The 24,891-nt window shown below is 48.4% G+C and overlaps 1 long non-coding RNA gene across 1 annotated transcript; it reads left to right on the top strand.

The window, feature by feature from the left end:
- Positions 1-12: 12 nt before the first annotated feature.
- On the top strand, positions 13-23,729 carry LOC107968258 (uncharacterized). The gene is made up of 4 exons (XR_008538950.2): positions 13-196; positions 16,996-17,195; positions 20,471-20,606; positions 23,225-23,729. It is a non-coding gene; the product is annotated as an uncharacterized LOC107968258 (long non-coding RNA).
- Positions 23,730-24,891: the final 1,162 nt, after the last annotated feature.

The raw sequence follows: 24,891 nt of genomic DNA, 5'->3' as shown, positions 1-24,891 counted from the left end.
CATTGTGGGCCGGGGTGAATGGGAAGGGAAGGGGGTCAGGGAAGGCCTCCTTAAGGAAGCTGCCCGTTAAATGAAGCCCCAAATGCTGAGCAGGAAGCGGCCAGATGAACAGAATAGGGGAGGGTTGTCTATGGCCATACCACCCTGAGCGCACCCCATCTCCTCTGATCTCGGAAGCTCAGCAGGGTCGGGCCTGGTTAGTACTTGGATGGGAGAATAGGAAAGCCTTTCCAGGCAGAGGGAGCAGCGCTTGTGAAGGCTCCTGGAGTGGGAGGCGTGCCAGAGGCGGGACAGGGGCTGCAGAGGTGGGGCGTGAAGGTGGCTGGGCGTGAAGGTGGGGTGGGCGTGAAGGTGGGGTGTCCAAGTCCGACGTACAGATGTTGGGGAGTGATTGGGCCTCGCTGCACAAGGACTCTGTGGCACGGGAAGAAGAAGAGTTTAAACCATGGTGGGGCCAGGCGTGGTGGCTCACGCCTGTCATCCCAGAACTCTGGGAGGCTGAGATGAACAGATCACCTGAGGTCAGGAGTTTGAGACCAGCCTGGCCAACATGGCAAAACCCTGTCTCTACTAAAAATACAAAAATTATCTGGGCATGGAGGCGGGTGCCTGTAATCCCAGCTACTCAGGAAGCTGAGGCAGGAGAATCGCTTGAACCCGGGAGGCGGAGGTTGCAGTGAGCCAAGATCGTGCCATTGTACCCCAGCCTGGGCGACAGAGCGAGACTCTGTCTCAAACGAAACAAAACAAAACAAACAAGCAAAAACCATGGTGGAAGTGAGCACCCCAGGGCTCTGAGTGGTGGCCCTGGGGACAGTGCTCTGGGCAGGCTGCCCTTTGCCAGGCCCGTGGGGGGACTAGGGGAGGCCAGCAGTCTGCCAGCCCAAGGAAGGAGGCCCCAGTCAGGCTGGCGGCGGGGAGCTAAGCAGATGTAGAGGCACAGGGAGGCACCGGCTTGCTCATCCCGAACAGTCTCTGAGCACCATCAGCCTCAGGCCAGGCCCTGCTGGGAAATCCCAGGTAAACTGGCCACTGTCCTGCCCCCTAGGACCCTGTAGTCTGTGAGGGGGCCCCTGAAGTACCCAGGGGTGGAGAGGTGGAGGACAGACGGACACAGCGCGGTGCCTGCCTCGAATCCTTGTCTCTGTGTGCCTTTGGTTATTGTTGACCCAGAAACTCTTTCCACACCATGATTAGTGTATTTAATATTAGCCTGAAACCCAAAGAGATGTCACGAGGCTGATGCCTGGATGCAGAGGAAGGAGAGGGGGCCGGGGTCTGGGAAGGCTTCTGTCACGAGGCACGTGCCTGGATACAGATGAAGGAGAGGGGGCCCGGGGTCTGGGAAGGCTCCTGGGCAGATGACCTGGCAGTGTGGGACTGCCCAGAGGCTCAGGAGGGCAGAGAGTGGAGCCACTGTGATTCTGTGGTGACACCTGTCTCCCCTGCACTGGCTGGGCTGGGATTAACTCCAAGTAGGAGGGCACGTAGGAGAAGTGTTGGTCTCTGTCCATGACACAAAGACAGTATAGTGCTGGGCCAAGGACGAGGGGCAGGGGCGGCCTCTGCCAGCCCCGTGTTTCCAAAGAGCAGGCTGGCCACCCCAACATCCTGTTGAAAGGTCTGGATTTGTACACAGCAAAATGCCAAGCTCTTATGTCACGGCTGCTTCGTCGCGTTCTATGAACGGCATTTCCAGGAAAGGCCTCATTTCACACCAAGCTAAGTCCTGACGGATCCTGCTCTGGCCCCGGATGGGAAGAGTGACTTAATCAGCCCACCCTAGGAGTAACATGGCATTTCCTTCTCAGGCCAGACGTTTTTCCATTTTGCCCATAAGAAAGTTAGAATTGGGCCAATGGCTTGTTTTAATTTGATCTGCTATGGTTCGAAGGATGCTGGTGGGCTTAAGTTGCACCTAGACTGGGCCTTCTTTTCCTTTTTCATTTTCATTTTCTTTTTCTTTTCTTCTCTTCTTCTTCTTTTTTTTTTTTTTTTTGAGGCAGGGTATTTTCCTGTTGCCCGGGCTGGAGTGCAGTGGTTCAGTTTGATCTCGGCTCACTGCAGCCTTGACCTCCTGGGCTCAAGCGATCCTCCCATCTCCCCCTCCCGAGTAGCTGGGACCACAGGTGCAGGCCATCATGCCTGGCTTTTTTTTTTTTTTTTTTTTTTTTGTAGAGAGGGGCTTTCACCATGTTGCCCAGGCTGGTCTTGAACTCCTGGGCTCAAGTGATCCTCTGCCTCCCAAAGTATTGGGATTACAGGCATGACCCACTATGCCCAGCCTAGGCTGAGCCTTCTAAGTGGCTGTTGATTCTGTTCTCAGAAGTGGCTGGATCTCCGGGCTGGGAGTTCTGTGCACCATGGGTGAGCCCGTGGTGAGGATTGCTTATCTTTTCTTGGCAAATGTGGCCAACAATCTCCAGTCAACCTGAAAAACAGATATCAAGGCCGTGCATGCCAGAGAACGGAGCAGGAGGGGCGGTTCCTTGTGTGCGTGTTGTCGTGTGTGTCTGTGTGTAAACAGACGTCTGACCCCTGGCTGCCCAGCTGCCCCACTCACCACCTGGGGGCTCTCACTCTCAGGACCTACAGGGCACACTTGTAGGTTCCACTTGCTGTTCTGTTTCCTGGCCTCACATGTTTGGTACCGAGTCTTGTTTCTGCCTCATTTCCCGAGAGCAAGAGCTGGGCTCTCTGAAGCTGGATGCCAATATCTTTCTTTTCTCAATTCTAGAAAACTTAGCCATTGCCAATTTCCTTCCAGAATTCCAACTATGTTATAGGTATTTCCACTCTGATATTTTTCTTTAACCCGTGAATGACTTAGTGGTGTTTTATGCTATCCAAAACAAACATGCGAGATCTTCTTTTAAAATCTCTCCCTTTTGTTGGGAACATCTTGTCTTCATGCGCTTGGTCCAGGCTCATGGTCTGGGGGAGACCTGGTCTTTGAAGGGCACGGAAGCCCTTTCTTGTGGCCAGGGGTAGTCCGTGACAGATTTCCGAAAATGGCCCCTGTGAGCATTTTTTCTTCGTCGGCTGCAAAACACCATATGCACGTTGTTGATTGAGTTTTAGATCTCAGCCCTTGCTGCTTTTCTGTTGATATTTGAACGATCAATATATTGAGGGATGTGTTGAGACCCCCCCAGTAAGATCGGTGCTCGCCTGTTTCTCTGTGCATGTCATGGTTTTCGAGGCCACTCTGTCAGGGGCACTTAGGTTTAAAATCGCTTTGTCATCAGGGTGAATCGAACCTTTTATCTTACTTAGTGGCCATCTCTATCCCCAATGAAGCTTTGTCTCAGAGTCTCTTTCAGCTGATCATATCATCCCTTGGCAAGCGTTCACGGCTTCATCATTTCCGCCTTTTGTTTCCACCTCTGTGTGTCCTTAGGCTTTATGTGTGTCTTTGGGAAACTGTGTGTGTCATGATGTTTTTAAAAATCCACAGCGTCTGTGTCTGTCATTTGACTGATAGGTTTAGTCCACTTTCTTTCATTGTAATTATTGATCTATTTAGACCCGTTTCTACCATTTTAATCTGTTACATCAGTTGGTCCCACTTTTTCTGTATTTCTTTTCTCTTCTCTCTTTTTTTTTTTTGAGACGGAGTCTTGCTCTGTCACCCAGTCTGGAGTGCAGTGGCGCAGTCTCCACTCACTGCAAGCTCCGCCTCCTGGGTTCACGCCATTCTCCTGCCTCAGCCTCCCGAGTAGCTGGGACTACAAGGCGCCCGCCACCACGCCTGGCTAATTTTTTTATTTTTGTATTTTTAGTAGAGACGGGGTTTCACCATGTTAGCCAAGATGGTCTTGATCTCCTGACCTCGTGATCCACCCGCCTCCGCCTCCCAAAGTGCTGGGATTACAGGTGTGAACCACTGCGCCCAGCCTTTTTTCTTTTTTTGAGACAGAATCTTGCTCTGTTGCCCAGGCTGGAGTGCTGTGGCATGATCTCAGCTCACTGCAACCTCCGACTCCTGGGTTCAAGCGATTCCCCTGGCTGGGCCTCCCGAGTAGCTGGGATTACAGGCATGCGGCACCACGCCCAGCTAATTTTTGTATTTTTAGTAGAGATGGGGTTTCACCATGCTGGCCAGGATGGTCACCATCTCCTGACCTCGTGATCCGCCTGCCTCAGCCTCCCAAAGTGCTGGGATTACAAGTGTGAGCCACCATGCCCGGCCCTGTATTTCTTTTCAATGCTGTCTGTTTTCTGAATTAACTTCTGTGTGCTCTCCTGAGCAGACACAGACACACCAGCTGCCCGCATCCTTTGGTCTCCCAGGATGCCCTGATTCCTCTTGTACTAACAACTTCTGGTCTTTTACTTCTGTATTGTTTCAGACATAGATTTCTCCACTTGGTCTTGGCTGTTGAGATTTTCTTTTCCTCTTAGTCTGCGGGCGTGGGTCTTCTTTTTGGTGCTCTGTGAGCCTTTCAGTCACGAGTCTTTGTAATCATTTAATTTAACTTACTTTTTAAAAAAACTTTATTTTGTTGCGACAAGGTCTCACTCTGGTTGCCCAGGTTGATCTCAAACTCCTGGGCTCAAGCTCTCCTCCCACTTTGGCCTCCCCAAGTGCCGGGATTACACCACACCTGGCCTCATATTCATGTTTTCGAAGGGTTGGTCTGGTCGCTGCATGGAGGATGGAGCCTGGGGGCCAGGGTGTCAGGGGCTGCCAGCTGGGACGCCTGTGCCACCACTGGGTGAGGAATGGCGGCGGCATGAGCTGTGGTGTCGGTGGCTGGTCTGTTTGTTAACCTGGGCCCTCCTAGAAGGAGCCGGGGAGGGCTATGGATCCGTGCTGCAGGTCTGGCCCTGAGGAAAGGGCCCACAGGGCCATCGGCAAATCTCCTGTCCCCTGGGAACGGGCCTGCCTCGGTACCCTTGCCATGCCAGACCACTGGCTGGGAGCAGCCTGGGGGAACATGGATTTCAGAGCCCAGCACCTGGGACCAGGGCCGATGACACTTCCTGGGGCTGTGGGGGGTGAGGGAGGTGCATTCTCACAGCCTCCACACTCCCCCAGCGTGAACAGCTGGAGCTCTCCCTCACCTTGCCTCCGTGAGGATGCATGGAGGGTCAAGGGGATTGTGGCCCTGGCCTGTGCGTCTGTCCCCGCTTCCTCCCTACTTGCTGACGCTCCTGTCTTTTGCTCTGGGGGCCAAGCCACGTTTGACGGGCGTTGGGATTAAAATGGAATGTGACTGTATTGCTGCTGCAGGTCCCTACGGAGAGAGGATGGAAAGTCAGGTCACGAGGCCTGGGAAAGAACGTAGGTTAATTAAAGTTTAAAACGCCTCTTTCCGCAGAGGTTCCTTGAGTCAGCCCTGAGCGAGAGAGGCGCTGGGAGGGTCCTGGCTGCCTGGGGGCTGTGGCCTTCGGATGGTGCCAGCAGCATTGTCCCCGTGGAAGAGTGGCCTGAGTGTGCCTTCAAGCTTTAATGCTTTTAAGCAACATTGAAATTCATCCCTGTACATCCTCGACTGCCTGGGAAACGTCCTAATTCAAGCGGAGAATCTGGGTCAGCTGTTTATAGAATAGTATTTGCTGAATGAAACTGGCGGCCCAGACAGCGGGGGACTTCTTGGGGGGTGGACGCTGGGGGGGACCCGGCCGTGAGCTCACGCGTGTTACCTCTGCTTTGTGCTACACTGTCACTTCCATTCTCAGAGTGTGTTAATTGAGCATTGCAACCTCCGTGGACCATCTGGGGAAAAGGCAACAGCACAGCGTGGCTCGTGGAAAGGCTTCTCTAGAGGACGAGGTGGCAATGGCAGGAGCTGCCTTACTTGTAGCACAGGGGACCTGGCCACCATGAGCAGCTCTGTGCCCTGCCCACACCCCCGTCCCCAACACACAGGCGCACATATGGATCCGCGTGCAGGGTGTTGGGTGGGGGAGCCCGTGCCTCTGGGCTGGGCTCGAGACTCTGTGGGCTCTGGGACTGTGACTTCTTTGTCTTTTTAAGCTCTAGTGCTTGGCTCAGTGTCTGATGTTTTTGGGTAACATAACAAACATTTGTAGAATAAGTGAGGGAGAGAACGATCTTTGTAAACTCTCTGAATCTGAAGACAGCGCTTAGTGGTGCCACGGTCTTGCAGGTTATTTTGTAGATGAGGCCAGAGGGGCCCTGGGAGGAGAAACCACTCCTGGGAACCAAGGCTGGAAACCGGACGCTCCTGGCACAGCCCACAATACAGCCGGGGCCTCCTGTCTCGGGCAGAGGCTTCTCCCTCTTGGTGTTTCTTCCTGATTGGGGAATAGAGGCTGGCCCTGCATCCTTGCTTTCCGACTTTTCCCACTGACCCCCAAGCTGAGCCCTGGGAAGGTGGAGGCTGCATTCTGCCCTGAGGCCTTCCCCCAGAAAAGCTGTCCCCAGGCAGAGGCTGCGGCGAGGGGCTGCCGCATCTATTCCTGGGTCCCTGGTGAGAAGGGTTGGTTATTTGACTCCAACCTGTCTCTGTTATCATTGTCTCTAAGTACTTAGTATTATGACTCCTGAGTGTGTGTGTGTGTGTGTGTACTTGTGTGTGCGCACTGGGCAATAATGTAAACCTATTTCTTATAGTGGGGTCACAGTCAAAAGCTTGAGAAGCCTTCAGAGAGTCTCCATCCATATGTGGGTATGTATGGGGCAGGGGGAGTGTGGAGATAGATTTTCCCATCGTTCTTAAGGTAGAGAATTTTCCAGCAGTTTTCAAGAGTGATCAGGAAAGGCTAGAAGAATGTTGGGAAGAATTGCTTGGGTCAGCCTCCCTTGGTTATTTATTTATTTATTTATTTATTTATTTATTTATTTATTTGAGACAGGGTCTCACTCTGTCGCCCAGGCTGGAGTGCAGTGGTGTGATCTCGGCTCACTGCAACCTTTGTCTCCTGGGTTTAAGCAATTCTCGTGCCTCAGCCTCCCAAATAGCTGGGATTACAGGCGTGCAGCACCACACCAGGCTAATTTTTGTATTTTTAGTAGAGATGGGGTTTCACCATGTTGCCCAGGCTGGTCTCAAACTCCTGACCTCAAGTGACCCGCCCACCTTGGCCTCCCAAAGTGCTGGGATTACAGGCATGAGCCACCACACCCGGCCTTCCTTGGTTATTTAAATGATGGGCAAGCAGGCCCCAGGATGAGCACACAGGGCTTTCGCTGCTAAAACCGGGACGAGCTGGTTGTGCTAGTGGGCCCCACTGGACCAGGAGACGTTTCAGCTTAGAAAGCAGCTGCACATCTTGGAGAGACTCTGGGCAGAGCTGTGAAGGAGACCGGCCTGGATGGGTTGCCTGACCCCCCGGCACCCTGGCTGGAGCTGGGTAAGGGCATGTAGGGGCCTGTCATCAAGCCTGGCCCTGGGGACCACTGTGGTGGCCTGGCAGAGAAGGCAGTGCCTTCCATGGCTTCCCCAGCCTTCCTATGGCATCCACTCTTGGCGTTCTTGGGCACCTGCCAGCCTTGGTTTCTCACAAACTTTTCTGCTGCCATTGCCTGGGGAAGGAGGTACCCAAAAACATGGCACTGATGGAGCTTTAACTTCAAGGATTCTGGCAGTTTTTGCTGGGATCCCCATTTGTCAGCTGCTGTGCTGGGGAGGGAACAGCCCCCCACCAATAGTTGTCCTAAGATCAAGGCCTGTGCCTTGATGGACAGGAGCTGGGATTCCATCTACCCTCAGACTGACCTTCTCAAGGCCGGTTGACTGAGTGGTGTTGATAAGACCCGCCTTGGAGCCTCCCTGGGGGCCTGAGCTCCTCTCCCTCTGGACCACCTGCTGGGCTAGGACTGGGTTTCAGGCTCTGGGGCAGCCAGGATAGACCGGCCGGTGGGGCTTCTGCTATTCCCAGTGTGGAGGTGGACACGTTCCATGCCAGGGCCTGACTAGGGCATGTCATTTGCACTCCCAGTTGTGCAGAGTGACAGCTGCATTGCTGAAGCATTCTCCTGTTCTCGTTTCTGAAGAAAAGTATTATGGAGAGGTCCGACATTCACAGGAGCAGAGCAAACAGCAGCACTCACAGCACCCACTCGGCCTTGGCAGCCACCCTCTCTTTGCCCAGCATCTCAACAAAGCATCCTGGTCATTTATTTTCCTTCCTTCCTTCCTTCCTTCCTTCCTTCCTTCCTTCCTTCCTTCCTTCCTTCCTTCCCTCCCTCCCTCCCTTCCTCCATCCCTTCCTCCCTTCCTCTTTCTTTCTCTCTCTCTCTCTCTCTCTCTTTCTTTCAAGACAGGATCTTACTCTGTCACTGAGGCTGGAGCATGGTGGCATGATCATGGCTCATTGCAGCCTCTACCTCCCAGTCTTAAGTGATCCTTCCACCTCAGCCTCTTGTGTAGCTGCGACTACAGGCACTTGCCACTGTGCTTCGCTAATTTTTGTATTATTAGTAGAGACAAGGTTTTGCTATGTTGCCCAGGCTGGTTTCAAACTCCTGAGGTCAAACAATCCTCCCACCTCGGCCTTCCAAAGTCCTGAGATTACAGGCATGAGCCACCGCGCCCAGCCCAAAGAAGGTCATTTTCCTTTTCTTTTCTTTTCTTTCTTTTTCTTTCTTTTTTCTTTCTTTCTTTCCTTCTCTCTCTCTCTCCCTCCCTCTCTCCCTCCTTTCCTTCCTTCCTTCCTTCCTTCTTTCCTCTCTTTCTTTCTTTTTAAGAGACAGGGCCTCCCTATGTTGCCCAAGCTGGTCTCATACTCCTGGACTCCAGGGATCTTCCTGCCTCAGCCTCCCAAAGTGCTAGGATTACAGGCGTGAGCCACCACGCCCGGCCAAGGTCATTTTCTTAAGTAACTAAAGGGCCCCTGTTACACCTTACAGCATCGACAGCAATTGCTTCCCCCTCAGCGTCACCACTGGCTCCGTGGGTCAAAAGGACCCTTTACATTTTCAATGTTTAAGTCATTTTAGAAATACAGGCAAACCTCATTTGATTGCATTTCACTTAATTGCATCTCGCAGATATTGTTTTAATTGTTTAAACAAATTCAAGGTTTGTGAGCAAATCTATCATTTTTTCCCCAACAACATGTGCTCACTTCATGTCTGTCTTGTCACGTTTTGCTAATTCTTACAGTATTTCCAACTTTTTCATTAGAATTATATCTGTTACGGTGATCTGTGATGTTACCATCATCACTGTTTTGGGGGACCACAAACCGTGTTCTTCTGAGACAGTGAACTTAATGGATAAACGTTGTGTGTTCTGAGTGCTCCTCAGACCGGCCGCTCCCCCATCTCTCTCCAACTCCTCAGGCCTCCTTAAGCCAAGATAGGCCAAAAGCTAGGTCTCTTGCGACAGACAGCCAAGTTGTGAACACAAAGGAATAGTTCTTGAAGGAAATTTAAAAGTGCTACTCCGGTGAACACATGGATGATGAGAAAGTGAAACACCCTCACTGCTGCTATGGAGGGAGTTGGAGTCTGGATAGATCAAACCAAACACAACATTCCCTTAAGCCAAAGCCTCATCCAGAGCATGGCCCTCACTCTCTTCAATTCTGTGAAGGCTGAGAGAGGTGAGGGAGCTGCAGAAGAAAAGTTGGAAGCCACCAGAGGTTGGTTCATAGAAAGAGGGCTTTCATAGCTAGAGAGGAGAAGTCAATGTCTGGCTTCAGAGCTTCAAAGGACAGGCTGACTCTCTTGTTAGTGGCTAATGCAGCTGGTGACTTTACATGGAAGCCAGTGCTTGTTTACCTTTCAGAAAATCCTAGGACACTTAAGAATATGCTAAATTGGCCGGGCGTGGTGGCTCATGCCTGTAATCCCAGCACTTTGGGAGGCCGAAGTGGGCAGATCACTTGAGATCAGGAGTTCAAGACCAGCCTGGCCAACATAGTGAAGCCCCATCTCTACTAAAAATGCAAAAATTAGCCAGGCATGACGGTGCACCCCTGTAATCCCAGGTACTCGGGAGGCTGAGGTGGGAGAATTTCTTGAACCTGGGAGGCAGAGGCTGCAATGACCTGAGATTGTGCCACCGCATTAAAGCCTGGGTGACAGAGCAAGACCCCATAGCCCCCCGACCCCCCCTCCAAAAAAATGTCCAGTCGTGGTGGCTCACGCCAGTAATTCTAGCACTTTGGGAGGCTGAGGTGGGTGGATCATGAGGTCAGGAGTTTGAGACCAGCCTGGCCAATATGGTGAAACCCCATCTCTACTAAAAATACAAAAAAAATTAGCCAGGTGTGGTGGCACGTGCCTGTAGTTCCAGCTACTGGGGAGGCAGAAGCAGAAGAATTGCTTGAACCTGGGAGGTGGAGGTTGCAGTGAGCTGAGATTGTGCCACTGCACTCGAGCCTGGGTGACAGAGTGAGACTCCATCTCAAAATAAACAAACAAACAAAAAGAATATGCTAAATTGACTCTACCTCTGCTCTATAAATAGAACAATAAAGCCCGGATGACAGCACATCTGTTTGCAGTGTGGTTTTCTGAATATTTTAAGTCCATTGTTAAGACCTACTGCTCAGAAAAAAAAAAAAAAATTATTTCAAAATATTACTGCTCATAGACAATGCACCTCATCACCCAAAAGCTCTGATGGAGATGTACAAGGGGATTAATATTGTTTTCATGCCTCCTCACACAACGTCCACTCTGCAAAGAGTGATTTTGACTTTCAAGTCTTGTTATTTAAGAAATACATTTCATAAGGCTATAGATAGTGATTCCTCTGGTGGATCTGGGCAAAGTCAACTGAAAAACTTCTGGAAAGGATTCACCATTCTAGATGCCATGAAGAAGATTTGTGATTCATGGGAAGAAGTCAGAATATCAACAAACATTGACAAGAGTTTGATTGGGTTTTTTGTTTGTTTGTTTGTTTGTTTGTTTTGTTTGAGACAGGGTTTCATTCCCATTGCCTATGCTGGAGTGCAACGGCGCAATCTCAGTTCACTGCAAGCTCCTCCTCCCTGGCTCAAATGATTCTCCAAGCTCAGCATCCCGAGTAGCTACAGGAGCCTATCATCACACCTGGCTAATTTTTGTATTTCTGTATTTTTTGGCTCGGCTGGTCTCGAACCCCTGAGCTCAAGTGATCCACCTACCTCGGCCTCCTGTAATGCTGGGATTATAGGCATGAGCCACTGCGCCCAGCCAACATTGACAAAAGTTTGGAAGAAGTTGATTCCAACCTCATGGATGTCTTTGAGGGGTTTGAGACTTCAGTGGAGGGAAGAGCTGTAGATGTGGTGGAAAGAGCAAGAGAACTGGAATTAGAAATGACGCCTGAGGATGTGACTGAATTGCTATAATCTCATGAGAAAACTTTGAACAGATGAGGAGTTGCTTCTTATGGATGAGCGAAGAGAGTGGTTTCTTTAGATGGAAACTACTCCTAGTGATGATGCTGTGAACATTGTTGAAATGACTGCATGGGATTTAGGATATTACATAAATTCAGTTGATAAAGCAGTGGCAGGGTATGAGAGAATGGACTCCAATCTTCAAAGAAGTTCTGCGGTGGATAAAATGGTATCGAACAGCATTGTATGCTGCGGAGAAATTTTTTTATGAAAGGAAGAGTCACTTTATGCAGCCAACTTCGTTGTTGTCTTATTTTAAGAAATTGCCACGGCCACCCCAACCTTCAGCAGCCACCACCCTGATCAGTCAGCAGCCATCAACATTGAGGCAAGACCCCTACCGGCAAGATGATTACCACTCACTGAATGTTCATGTGATTGTCAGCATGTTTTTTAGCAATTATATATATATATATAAAGATGTGATCTCTCTGTGTTGCCAGGCTGGTCTCAAACTCCTGGCCTCAAATGATCCTCCTGCCTCAGCCTCTCAAAATGCTGGGATTATAGGTGTGAGCCCCTGCACCCAGCCAGAAATAAAAATATTTAAATTAAGGTATGTACTTTGTTTTTTTAGACACAATGCTATTGTACACTTAATAGACTATAAACAGACTATACTATAACGTAAGCATAACTTCTATATGCACTGGGAAACTGTGACTCACTTTCTTGTAGTATTAGCTTTATTGAGTGGTCTGGAACAGAACCTGCAATATCTCTGAGGCGTCCCCGTTGGTCATTTGCAGAAGTAAGAATAAAGGGATGGTGAAATACAACTTCATTAGACATTTTAGAATGAAGACATAGCAAACTGAACTTTTTATTCCATGTTTGTGATTTTGAAGGTATATTGGTAGCATCCTTTGAATGCAACTGGCTACTTATCACCTGCCTTGCATGAGCCTGGAACTCATCCACCTTAAAAGTGCTAATTCCAGGTTTCAACTGCACCTCTAGGGGTGTCTAAGCTAACATTACTTTTCCTTCTTCTTGCACTGATGTTGTCAAAATGTGATATTTGGATGAACTTTTTGAAATTGTTGACACTTACAATTTTGTTGGAGAGAGTGTGGCCATTTTCTTTGTTCCATGATTGCAAAACATTCTCATTTTTTGATCTATAAACACCCATTAGAATGATCAATTAATTTAAAATTTTGCATTATCTATTTCCTCTCAGTATCTTTGTATAAACACCTGCTTTTGGCATTTGTCCACTTATGAAATGTATCCCATTTTGTTCACAAACATCAAAAAATGTGAAAGTATACCATCATACATCCTTTTAGAAAAAATGCAGTGGTCCAAGTTCTTATTACAAAATATTGAGTGAAGTCTTGCCTGTTAATTGAATGCAAATTTTTTGTGTCATTGGAAATATGGATTTGAGAAAATTTGTCTGGGATATGGTCATCTGAATGCTCACTGAAATTTATCCCATTTGATTGATTTCACCATCATCATTAGCCTCTGGCTAATGGGACAGAGTGGCTGACTGTCCCTTCTCCCATATATATATATATATATTTTTTTAAAGAGACAGGGTCTTGCTCTGTCACCCAGGCTGGAGTGCAGTGGTGTGATCATAGCTCACTGTAGCCTCTAGCTCCCAGGCTCAGGCAATCCTCCCACCTCAGCCTCTGGAGTATCTGGGACTACAGTCATGCACCACCACACCTGGACAATTTTTCTTTTCCTTCCTTTCTTTCTTCCTTCCTTCCTTTCTTTTTTTTTTTTTTTTTTTTTTTGAGGTGGGGTTTTGTCATGTTGCCCAGGCTGGTCTCGAACTCCTAGGCTCAAGCAACCCACCCACCCCAGCCTCCCAGAGTGCTGGATTACAGGCCTGAGCCATGGAGCTTGGCCTTCCCCTAGCTGCTGCTGCTGCTTCTTCTTCTTTTCTTTCTTTTTTTTGAGATGGAGGCTTGCTCTGTCTCCTAGGCTGGAGTGCAGTGGTGTGATTTCAGCTCACCACAACCTCTGCCTCCCAGGTTCAAGCAATCCTCCCACCTCAGCCTCCCAAGTAGCTGGGATTATAGGCATTCACCATCACGCCTGGCTCATTTTTGTATTTTAAGTAGAGATGGGTTTGGCCATGTTGGCCAGGCTGGTCTCAAACTCCTGGCCTCAAGTGATCCGCCCACCTCAGCCTCCCAAAGTGCTGGAATTACAGGCATGAGCCACTGTGTTGGGCCTTCCCCCGCTTCTAATTGCCTATAATTATGAATGTCTCCCTCAGTCAGCTTTCTTCTCCTTGCTGTTATGGGTAAAAAATGAAAAATTCAGAATGCTTGATTGTATTGTTCGATAAGAGTGAAACAAAGGAAAGCCTGTCATCTCCAGAATTCTCTTCTACCTTCTTGAAAGTTGATGCAATACTGTTAGCAATGTAGTGAGAAAACGGAAGGATGCTGTGGCAGAGATGGTTTATTTCATTCTGCTTTTTAGGCAAGTCCATCAGCTTTTCATTTTTTTTGTTATTTTAGTCTCTTTTAGCATAACTGGAAATACTTAAATGAGTGATGATGAAATAATTCTCAGGATGATGAAATAGAAAAATATTTCAAGATACAGCAAAAATAAGATCCCTGATTCCAAAATATATCTTAGATTTACAAAAGGCTTGAACCAATCCCTGTAGGAATTGCAAGACAGAATGGGTTTTGTTCTGTAGAAGGTCTCTAAGACAGAATAAAATTCACAAACTATCAATCCTTATACAGTGCTAGAACTACTCAAAAAGTAAACTAAAAAAATAAAAATAGGCCAGGAGTGGTGGCTCACGCCTATAATCCCAGCACTTTGGGAGGCTGAGGCGGGCAGATCACTTGAGGTCAGGAGTTCAAGACCAGCCTGACCAATAGGGTGAAACTCCACTTCTACTAAAAATACAAAAAAATTAGCTGAGTGTGGTGTTGCATGCCTGTAATCCCAGCTACTCGGGAGGCTGAGGCAGGAGAATCACTTGAACCTGGGAGGCAGAGGTTGCAGTGAGCCGAGATTGTGCCACTGCACTCCAGCCAGGGCAACAAGAGTGAAACTCCGTCTCCAAAAAAAAAAAAAAAAAAAAAAAAAAAAGAACTCACTGGACCCTGCTGGTAAATTGAAGATTAATATCATTGAATATCCAACTGCCACATTAAATGTACCAAGTACCAAATTAAATTGCTCTGTTCAAAAAAAGGTCTTTTTATAGTTGAGTTACTTAAATCAGGATCTAAATAAGATCTGCTCACGGTATGCACTGCCGTCTTGAGGTCCTTTGAAAGTGTCTTTTAATTTAGAACTGTCACCCCTCCTTAGTTTAATGCCATTGACTCATTAAAGAAACTGGGTCAGTTGTCCCGTACATGTCCCACATTTTGGATTTGACTGATTCCCTTCTCACAAGGTCATGGACCTGCCCCATATTTCCTGGAGTCTGCATTGGATCGAGGCTCAGTTTTGTCTTTGGTGGTGGTGGCAGGGGCCCCTCACCCCTGCCTGGCTGCACTGGTCTGCATAGAGGTCTTCTCTCCCTCCTGTGCCCTCACTCTGCCCGATCTGCCAAGGGGCCGGGAGTGGTTGGCTAGGGCCCGGCTGCTCCCACCTCCTTTCTGTGTTGGGGAGTAGGTGCTGGCTTAGAGCCCAGAGCTCTGGGTTTGGGCCTGGCCTTGCTACCCACCGGTTTGGGTTGGGCTTTAGTGTCCTTACCTGTATCCTGGGAATTATGTTACTTGTCCTGTTTACCACTCAGAGTTCTTGTAGGGATTAAAAAAAAAAAAAAAAAAAAAAGGACTTAAAAGGCTTTGGAAGCCATCAAGAGCTAATTAGGGTGCTGATGATTCTCCCCCTTAGCTCTGCAATGCAGGACTCCCTCATTCTGCCCCGCCTGGACAGCTCACCTCCTGCGTCCTGCCTCCTGCCCCCTTACCCCGGCCCCGTGCACCCGGCTGTGTCCAGGGCTGATCTTTGCTGTGCACCCCACGTGCTGCTGGGGGTTCTGTAGTAGGCTTCAAGCCCTGGATGAGGCCAGGCTGAGAACCGCTGGTTGACACAGATACAGACCGCTGGGTGGGCATCAGGGTGCTTGCTGCTGGGATACAGGAATATTTTGGGGCAAAACTCTAGGAAGCCTGTTTATAAAAGGCTGCTCCATTTTGGCCTGCAGAGAAGTGAACTTTTGGCATATGAGTTTGGAATCTGGAGGAGGAGAAGCTTAACTGACTTCTGAAGCAATTTTTGGAGCTTTGTATTGAAATATGAAATACAGAGAACCGCAGGTACCTAAGTGTGGCCCCATGACCACTCTTACACCGACCACTTTGGGGGAACTGGCACCCACATTGGGAAACAGAACATCACACCCCCTCTCAGAAGCCGCCCTTACGCCCTGTCCTCGGTGCCCTGATGGTGATCACTATCCTGATGTTCCCGAAGCATTTTAAAGGCTGGTTGTGATGAACTATAAAGATGGTTGGACTGTGCTCAAAGCAGATCCAGCCAGTCCCTCCCTGTCATCAAGCCCCATGAATGTGCCCTTCCCGCCAGACTTCTCAGCACTGCAGTTCCCCAGGGGGCTCACTTTTCTCAAAAGTGAACTAGGAATGCTTTATTTCTCTAGAAAGGATTTGTTTATACCGAAAGCCAGGAAGTTTGGTTAGGTGGCAGCAGAAGTAGGCGAGTGAATAGGATGTGTGATTGGAGGTCAGCATGGCTGGGCTCTAAAGAGGGTAGGCGTGTGTCCCCCCGCACTCGGCCTGGTCCACTCCTGTGTGTGCTTGTGTGCTCATGTCTGTGCATGTGTGTGCATCGTCTTCGTGACCAGCCAGCAGGTGGAAAGCAAGTGCCTCTTCTGTGCCAGGCATCTGTGTTAGCTGTACACACCAAGATGACTCTGATCATCCCTGCTGTTGAAGGGCTACTGTCTAATGGCAGAAGCAGGCATGTGGACACACTGGCTTTGTGTTGATGAACAGCAGAACGGAATGTCAGACTAACCTGCATCCAAAGCCTACTATTAGGTTGGTGCAAAAGTAATTGTTGTTTTTGCCATTACTTCCAATGGCAAAAAATGCAATTGCTTTTGTTTTTTGTTTGCTTTTTTTTTTTTTTTTTTGAGACAGGATCTCACTCTGTGTCCCAGGCTGGAGTGCAGTGGCATGATCTCGGCTCACCGCAATGCCGGGTTGAAGCGATTCTCCTGCCTTAGCCTCCCCAGTAGCTGGGATTACAGACATGTGCCACCACTCCCGGCTAATTTTTGTATTTTTAGTAGAGACAGGGTTTCACCATGTTGGCCAGGCTGCTCTCGAACTCCTGACCTCAAGCAATCAGCCTGCCTCAGCCTCCCAAAGTCGTGAGATTACAGGTGTGAGCCACCGTGCCTGGCCAAAAACCACAATTACTTTTGCACCAAGCTAATAGTTGCTGGGAGGACTGGAGAAAATAATGCATATGAAAGGCTTTTCGTAGTACTTGGCCTATACTAAGCCCTCTGCAAACGCTGGTTGCCATCATTCTTTCTTTCTTTCTTTTTTTTTTTGAGATGGAATCTCACTCTGTCATCCAGGCTAGAGTGCAGTGCAATCTCGGCTCAGTGCAACCTCCGCCTCCCAGGTTCAAACGATTCTCCTGCCTCAGCCTCCCAAGTAGCTGCCTCCACAGGTGCCCACCACCAAGCCTGGCTAATTTTTATATTTTTAGTAGAGACGGGGTTTCACCATGTTGGCCAGGCTGGTCTCGAATTCCTGACTTCAAGTGATCTGCCTGCCTCAACATCCAAAATTGCTGGGATTACAGGAGTGAGCCACCACGTCCGGTCCTGCCATCATTCTTAACAAGAGCGCCCCCACCATCGTCCAGGGAGAGATGGAATATCCAGAGAAGAACAGAGCTCACAGAAGGTATGGAAATGGTGCAGAGCTTCCTGTCCTGGGGTCTGTTGACAGAATTCAGGGGTTCCATGAGTGCAGGGGAAACTTGTATCTTTAGTCTCACTAATTTCTACCTGAAATCTAGCATTTTCTTTAATCACAAACATAGGCAACAAACCAGAGTAGTATTAGCAGGGTCCCTGAGTTTGTCACCATCACAGACATTGTCCTGCTGCGTTTCAGTTGTAGCAGATCTAGAAGTGTCAGTGAGGCTCACCATTTGAACCCATAGCAGCTATTAGATCAGCCATAGACCTGCCTAATAACAGTAAAGATCATTATATCACCCAGTTACTGTTTTAAAAACACTTGGTAATATTTTCAATATATTTGGTTTCCTTTGTAACCTTATGTATTTTATGTTACGCTGTATAAATGGTACCCTGAAAAGGGCTCTATAGTTTTTACTACATTGGCAAAGGGGTCCAGAGCACAAGATCCAGAATCCGTCTGGTGGGGAAGGGAAGGATTCCTTTGTGGGGCAGGCAGGGCATGTCAGGAAGGCTTCACTGTGTGGAGGAGCCTTACACAGGGTTTTTTTTTTTGTTTCTTGAGACAGTCTCACTCTGTCACCCAGGCTGGAGTGCAGTGGTGTGATCACAGCTCACTGCAGCCTCTAACTTCCAGGCTCAAGCAATCCTCCCACTGTAGCCTCCCAAGTAGCTGAGACTACAGGTGTGCACCACCACACTCAGCTAATTTTTAAATTTTTTTTTTTTTTTTTTTTTGTAGAGATGGGGTTTTGCTACATTGCTCATGCTGGTCTTGAACTCCTGGGGTCCAGTGATCCTCCTGCCTTGGCCTCCCAAAGTGCTGGGATTAGAGGCTTGAGCCACCACACCTGGCCCCCTATTGGCTTTACGGAGAATATAAAACTTGTCCCTTTTTGTCATGAAAAAGCCATCTGGTGGCTGTCCTTAGCTCCAGGCCTGGCTCCCAGTCAGTGACTCTGACCCACAGGGAACTAAACCCACCTAGAAAGGGACATGGATTTGCAATGCCTAATTGAGTATTTTAATTTAGTCCTATGATATTTTAGTTTGAAACTAAAAGGAATTTAGTAAAGGGAGTGTGGCCAATGTTTAAGGATCAAAGACCTAGGGAATGTTTTGTTTGTTATTCAATTGCAGTATTTGAAGCAATTAAATATATAATTTAAAAGGTTTAAGAGTTCTCATTTAAACCAGCTTGTAAATGAGACTGAACGTAAACCACAAGCCCCTCTGTAAACAGTTGTTAGAACTGGCTGGATTTATCCACAGCATGGTCAGGTTTTTGAGCTGATCTTCAACACTTAAGGAAAAACTAGGTTTTTAAGTGTAGAATTTTAATACCTTAAATATATATATATATTAAAACCGAAGTAACTGCCACTAGTCATTTATGTGCACAGAAGTCTTTCTTTCTGTTTTTTTTTTTTTTTTTTTTTTTTGGCTCACTGCAGCCTCCGCCTCCTGGGTTCAAGCGATTCTCCTGCCTCAGCCTCCTCAGTAGCTGGGACTACAGGTGTCTAGCACCACGCTTGGCTAATTTTTGCAGTAGAGACGGGGTTTCACCATGTAGGCCAGGTGGTCTCAAACTCCTGACCCCAAGTGATCCTCCCGCCTCAGCCTCCCAAGGTGCTGGGATTACAGGTGTGAGCCAGCACACCCGGCCTGCAGAAGTCTTTTTTTTTTTTTTTTTTTTTTTTTTTTTGAGACAGAGTCTTGCTCTGTCGCACAGGCTGGAGTGCAGTGCCGCGATCTCTGCTCACTGCAAGCTCCGCCTCGCGGGTTCACGCCATTCTCCTGCCTCAGCCTCCCGAGTATCTGGGACTACAGGCGCCCGCCACCACGCCCAGCTAATTTTTTTTTTTGTATTTTTAGGAGAGACGGGGTTTCACCGTGTTAGCCAGGATGGTCTCGATCTCTTGACCTTGTGATCCGCCTGCCTCGGCCTCCCCAAGTGCTGGGATTACAAGTGTGAGCCACTGCGCCCGGCCAGAAGTCATCTTTAAACATCTTTAAACCTCCTCCTGTGGCATCCACAGGCCCTTGAGATGCTCATCCGAATCTCTCACCCTTGGGCCTTGGAAGGAGGAGGCTGAATTCCTCCCAGCTGTGGCTTCCCCTGTGGAATGGGATACTCCAGGTCTCCTGGCCTAAGGAAGCGGGGGCTGGGACTCACTGAAGGCTGTAACATTGGGTTAGGGGGTTACAACCAGCAGTTTTAAAAAAACGGAGTAGAACTAGGGTTACCAGGTGAAATACAGGATACCCAGTCATATCTGCATTTCAGATAAGTAACTTTTTAAAAGTGTGTATGTCCCAAATATTCTATGGGGTGGAACATACTAAAAAAAAAAAGTATTTACCTGAAATTCAAATTTAGCAGGTGTCCTGTATTTGTATTGCTCAATCTGGCAATCCTAAGTAGAATGGAAGAGAAAGTGTGGGAAGGGGCCAGGGCGTGCAGGGGAAATGTGATTGCCTGTGCATTTGTGGGCATGTATTGTAAATACCCACGTGTTTCTTAACTGTGGGTTGGAGCAAGCAGTGAGAAGCCGCTGTCCCTAGTGGTTGTGAGGGCTACGTGTGAGGCTGCCGCAAAGCCGCTTAACAGCGCCCGGGGAGTAACGGGGGCTCACGCCTGTAATCCCAGCACTTTCGGAGGCCAAGGCGGGTGGATCACCTGAGGTCAGGAGTTTGAGACCAGCTTGGCCAACATGGCAAAACCCCGTCTCTACTAAAAATACAAAAATCAGCCGGGTGTGGTGGGGCGCACGTGTAACCCCAGCTACTCGGTCAGACTTTCACCTCTCTTCCAAGGGGAAGCCTCAGTTCTGCTCTCTGGGGCCTCACCTGGGCAAAAGTGCCACCAGGTGGACAGTGAGCCGAACGCCAGCGGATACTTCCCCCCACGCAGTGGTCTCCGCGGAGAGGCCCTGCAGGCATGCGCGGCAGGCGCAGGGTGGCGGGGCGGGGTTGCGGCGGAGTGAGTTGGAAACAGAGGGAAAATGCCTGTCGCCCTGACACTCATCAGGGTGCAGTGTGCTCCGCTCGCGTGTGTGGTGGTGCTGGTGTACACAAACCTACTGCACCGTCAGTTGTGTCAAAGTTTAGTACATGCAACTGTGCACAGTGCGTAATCATAATAAACAATTATGTGGTTTTTGGATTTACTATACTATATGTTTGATCATTATTTTAGTGCGCACTCCTACTTATTTTAAAAAAAGTTTACTTAAAACAGCTTTGTTTTAACAGCAGGTCCTTCAGGAGGCATCCAGAAGAAGGTGTTATCGCAGATGACAGTCCATGCCTGCCATTGCCCCTGAAGGCCTCCCAGGGGGCCAAGATGTGGAGGCGGAAGACACTCTACCCTGAGTAGGCCTAGGCTAATGTGTGTGCTTGTCTGTTAGTTTTTGGTAAAACAAGTTTAAAAAGTAAAAAAAAAAAAAAAAAAAAAAAAAAAACAGTTTATATGGCCAGGTGTGGTGGCTGACACCTATAATCCCAGCAATTTGGGAGGCCGAGGTGGGCGGATCACCTGAGGTCAGGAGTTTGAGACCAGCCTGGCCAACATGGTGAAGCCCCGTCTCTACTAAAAATAAAAAAAAATTAGCCTGACATGGTTGCACGTGCCTGTAATCCCAGCTACTTGGGAGGCTGAGGCAGGAGAATTGCTTGAACCCAGGAGGCGGAGGTTTCAGTGAGCTGAGATCGTACCACTGCATTCTGGCCTGGGCGACAGTGAGACTCCATCTCAAAAACAAACAAACAAACAAAAAACCCAGAAAACAGTATGTAGTTTATAGAATAAGGATATAAAGAAAAAATATATGGCTGGGCACAGTGGCTCACACCTGTAATCCCAGCACTTTGGGAGGCCGAGGTGGGTGGATCACCAGAGGTCAGGAGTTTGAGACCAGCCTGACCAACATGGAGAAACTCTATCTCTACTAAAAACACAGAATTAGTCAGGCATGGTGGTGCATGCCTGTAATCCCAGCTACTCGGGTGGCTGAGTCAGGAGAATCGCTTGAACCCGGGAGGCAGAGGTTCAGTGAGCCGAGATCACGCCATTGCACTTCAGCCTGGGCAACAAGACAGAAACTCTGTCTCAAAAATTAAAAAAAAAAAAAAAAAAAGGAAAGAATATTTTTATACAGGTGTACAATGTGTGTTTTAAGCTAAGTGTTATTACAAGAGTCCAAATGTTTTTTAAAAAGTAAAAAGTATATAAAGTTAGACCATTACAGTAAGTTAAGGCTAATTTGTTATCAAAGAAAGAAAAATATTTTTTATGAACTTAGTGCGGCCTAAGTGTCAGTGTTTACAAAGTCTACAGTAGTGGCCAGTAATGTCCTAGGCCTTCACATTCACTCACCACCCACTCGTGACTCACCCAGAGCCACTTCCAGTCCTGCAAGCTCCATTCATGGTAAGTGTCCTAAACCTGTGTGTCATTTTTTATTTTTTATGCCATACTTTTACTGTACCTTGTCTATGTTTGTATCTGTTTAGATACACAAATACTTTTTTTTTTTTTGAGACAGAGTCTGGCCCTGTCACCCAGGCTGGAGTGCAGTGGTATGATCTCAGCTCACTGCAATCTCCACCTCCTGGGTTCAAGCGATTCTCCTGCCTCAGCCTCCCAAGTAGCTGGGACTACAGGCACCTACCACCATCCCCAGCTAATTTTTGTATTTTTAGTAGAGATGGGGTTTCACCATGTTGGCCAGGCTGGTCTTGAACTCCTGACCTCAGGTGATCCACCTGCCTCGGCCTCCCAAAGTTCTGGGATTACAGGCGTGAGCCACCATGCCTGGCCTAGATCCACAAATATTAATACTTACCATTGTGTCACAATTGCCTACAGTATTCAGTACAGTCCCACGTTGTACAGGTGTGTAGTAGGCTGCCTCATCTAGGTCTTTGTCATGATGTTCACACAGCCACGAAATTGCCTAATGACACCTCTCAAAATGTATCCCTGTTGTTAAGCAACACATGACTGTATAAATAGATACATTTGAAAATAAATTTTTATTTAAAAAGAATATTTGTTTAGAAACAATATTTATTTTAAAAGAATGACAAAGCCATAACATGTTAACATTAGTCATTATTTTTAAATGAAAAATAAGTATGTTCTGAAACCACAACAACAAAGTTAACAATAAGGGTGGCATTAGTTTTCATTTTTGTCAATATCTTTATGGTCTGGCTTGATAGGAGACAGGTAGATTCTCATATCTGCTTCTGCATGAGTCTGTTGTGATACGTTGTTTTGGTTGAAGTTTGTGGGGAATATTCAGCCGCTCACAGACATGCTGTTGGAAAAGGATGAGTAATTCAATACTGTCTTTAGATAGTTGTGACTATCCTTCTTTGATACCACACCAAAACTGGAGATGTTTAAAGATTAGTTATCATGATTATTTAAAGATTCTTTAAAAGATGAGTTATAATCAAAGATTGGTTAAAATGTGGATTAAAGGTTAGTTATAATGTGGACTCGAGATTATAATCTTTAAACTGAAAGGGTCTTGTACATTTTCATTTACTTTATGTATATGATGTGAAGTAGAGCTCCAACTTCGTTCTTCTGCAGGTGGCTCTCCGCTCTCCCAGCTGAAGAAAAGATTGTTCTTCCCCCTCTTCACCCTCACATTTGGGGGTCAATTGATTTTGATGAGAGTGCCTTGGCTCTCATCAAAATCAACTGACCCCTAAATGTGAGTTTCTTTCTGGAATCTCAGTTCTATTGTATGGGTCTATATGTCTGTCTTTATACAAGCACACACAGGTTTGACTACTGTAGCTTTGTAGTAAATTTTGAAATCAGAAAGTGTGAATCCTCCAATCTTTGCTCTTTTTCAAGATTTTTTTTTTGGCTGTCTGGGTTCCTTGAGTTTCTACATGAATTTTAAGATCAGCTTAATTCCTACAAAGAAGCCAGCTGAGACTCTGATGGGGATTGTCTTGAATCAATGTTCTTTTTGCTATAACTTATAGAGTAAATTAAACAACTGAAGGAAGGTCCCTGTGAGCTGCAGTCCTGGGAGAAGAGGAAACCCTTCAACATGGATTCTGGAAAGAACAGCCTTGGCTTTCTTCTGAACAAAAAGTTCTGGCCCAGCTGGACCCGGGGTGGGCACCGGGAGTGCAGGCTGATAGTCCTCTCCTGCCAGCTTTGCGAGGCGTGGGGAGCACCTGCAGCATGGCTCACCTGAACCCAGTCCCCAGGCCCATGGCCTCCGAGAGATGAACACTGGCTGCCCAGAAGCAGGTGTGGGTAGGAGGGCAGAGGGACTGCCCGCAGACGTCCCTGGGCTCCCTGGCTCCTTTCTGCTGATGTGCCGCCTCAGTCGGACAGAGGTTTCAACACACTTGTACCCTTCCCAACACAGGCCAGGTGTCTCCGGGGCCTGGAAGAAAACCAAGGTCAGGGGATCTCCTAGTTCAACAAGGGAGAACAACATGTAAGGAAGATAAGAATTAAAGCCGTGTCGGATGTGAGACACCCAGGGTCTCATATGACAAGACGCGAGTGGACTGCAGGCTGGGGCGGAGCTGTGGAGAGGGAAGACCCGGGGTGGGGCCAGGGAGAGGGGAGGCTGGGGCGGGCCGGGGAGAGGGGAGGCCGGGGCGGGGTGGGGGTGAGCAGTGGGATCCAGGAAGGTTCTCAGAGGAGACGATGCCCACCCACACTGGGATTACAAGGAAGATAGGAATTTGTCAGAGGGCAAGGGGACAGCGGGAGGGAGTGACCAAGGGGGTCAGCAGGGGCAAAGGCCAGGAGGTGGTCACGGTATGGGTGTGTGTGGGGATGGAAGGTGTCAGCACAGCTGAGGCTGGGGAAGGGGCAGGCAGGGCATCCCCGTCCTTGAGAGCCAGGCCAGAGCACTCGGGGACTGTCCTATGGCCAGCAGGAACCTGAAGGGCTTAGGAACATCCCCTGGCAGCCAGACACAGGATGGAGGGGAGGACGGGGGACGGTGAAACCCTCTTCTTCTGGAACTCAGCCCCTCTGTCTGGGAGACACAGGAAGGAACTGCCAGGGCTGTGGACTTGCACAGTCTCGCCTGAACTATCTCATCCCTGGCAGTTTTGTTTGTTTGTTTTTTGTTTGTGTTTTAAAGATAGGGTCTTACTCTGCCACCCAGGCTGGAGTGTGGTGGCACAATCATGGTTCACCGCAGCCTTGGCCTCCCTGGCCCAGGTGATCCTCTCACCTCAGCCTCCGGAGGACCTGGGTCCACAAGCACACACCAGCACACCCAGCTAATTTTTATTTTATTTTATTTTATTTGTAGCGATGGGGGTCTCACTATCTTGCCCAGGCTGGTCTTAAACTCCTGGGTTCAAGTGATCCTCCTCCCTCAGCCTCCCAAAGTGCACCTGATATTACAGGCATGAGCAGCTGCGCCTAGACCCTGGCAGCCTTTTGAAATGGAATGTATCTGTCACCATCTTTGCAGATTAGGAAACCAAGGCTAAGAGAAAAGAGTGACTTCTTCAGGGTCACCCTGTCATCCATGTCGGTGGGGAAAACCCTGGACAGCCCCACGCTACCCTGATTTCTTTCCCTCATCTCTGTCCTCAGACTGGTCAGCAGGGCATGCAATGCCCACCAGAGGGCACCAAAGGCCAGATTTGCCGTGCACTCCCACACCATTTTG

This window comes from Pan troglodytes, chromosome 15 (assembly GCF_028858775.2).
Source record: "Pan troglodytes isolate AG18354 chromosome 15, NHGRI_mPanTro3-v2.0_pri, whole genome shotgun sequence".
Classification (NCBI taxonomy): domain Eukaryota; kingdom Metazoa; phylum Chordata; class Mammalia; order Primates; family Hominidae; genus Pan; species Pan troglodytes.
Note: the sequence above shows the minus strand (reverse complement) of the source record. Positions and strands in the feature narration are given on the sequence as shown.